The following is a 1622-nucleotide window of genomic DNA, read 5'->3' as shown; positions in this document are numbered from 1 at the left end:
ATCATGTATAAATTATATACAAATAAAATGAATAAATTGGAATCATATAAAATACTCACCTAAAACCAGAGAAAACAGAAAGAGAGGAGAAAAAGAAACAAAAAAATAAAAAGAAAATAGTTGCAAAAATGGTAGATCAATAACCATTCCCAATATGAATTCTTTGAATATGCCAGTTAAGGGCAGACGTTTTCAGAATAAATTTTAAATAGAAGGGTAAAGTGCATATTGTTTATAAAAACCCTTTAATTATGAAGATTCAAATAGGTTAAAAGTAAAGATGAAGAAAGTTACCTTATGCCAACACTAATCAAAAGAAAGCTGGAGTAGCTCTCTTAATTTTAGACAAGCAAACTTCAGAATAATGAATATTAACAGGGATTAAGAGGAACATTACATAATGTTGAAAGGTAAATTTTCCAAAGACACGTAACAATTCCTAACACATATGCACCTAGTAACAGAGTATCAAAGTACATGAGGTAAAATCTGATGGACCTAAAAGGAGAAATAGATAATCAGTCCACCATCACAATTAGAGATTTCAGCACCTCTCTGTCATTAATCGCAAGATCTAGGAAGCAGAAAATCAGTAATGATGTATATGACCCGAACAGTACTATCAATCAATCAACTTGATCTAAATTACATTTATAGCAGAATTTATCAAATAAAAGAATACACATTCTTCTGAAGTATACATGAAACATTCATCAAGATAGATAACATTATTGGTCATAAAGCACACATTAAGAAATCTAAATAAATAGAAATTATATAAAATATGTCCTCTGACAAAAATGTAATTAAATTAGAAAGTAACAACAGAAAGACAGCTGGAAAAGTCTGAAGTGTTTGGTAAACTACACATTTCTAAATAAATCATCAGTCAAAAAAGAAGTGTCAGAAGAAAGTTAAAGATTTATTAAACTGAATGGAAATGAAAATATGTCTTATCAAATTTGCATGATACAGCTAAAACAGTGCTTAGAGAGATATTTATAGAATTACTTGCAAATATTAGAAAATAAAAATGATCTAAAATTAATAATCCCAAGATCCTACTATAGAAAATAGAGAATGAATTAAAAAATAAACTAAAGTAAGCAGAAGAAAGAAAATAATAAATATCAAGCCAGAAACCAACGAAATAAAAAACAAACAACAGAGAAAATCAGCAAAACCAAAAGGTGATTCTTTGAAAAGATCAGTAAAATTGACAAGCCTCTAACTAGGCCAATGAAGACAAAAGAGAGAAGACACAAATTACCAACATCAAGAAGGAAAGAAGTTTCATCACTAATGATATTATGAATATTAAATAAGATAATATGCAAACACTATGAACAACTCTATGTCCACATAAAGCTGATAACTTAGATAAAATGAACCAATCTTTTGGAACACACAAACCAAGAATATCACTCAGTGAGAAGTGGATAACCTGGAAGTGTTGAAAATAAATTGAATTAGTAGTTTAAAACATTCCAAAGCAAACAAGTAAACCATCTAACCCAGATGTCTTTTTTCATGAATGCAATGAAAAACTTAAGGAAGACTTAATATCAATTTGACACAATCTCTTCCAGAAAATAGCAGAAGGAACACTTCCCAACTCATCT

The sequence above is a fragment of the Rhinopithecus roxellana genome, chromosome 7 (genome assembly GCF_007565055.1).
Source record: "Rhinopithecus roxellana isolate Shanxi Qingling chromosome 7, ASM756505v1, whole genome shotgun sequence".
NCBI lineage: Eukaryota > Metazoa > Chordata > Mammalia > Primates > Cercopithecidae > Rhinopithecus > Rhinopithecus roxellana.
Note: the sequence above shows the minus strand (reverse complement) of the source record.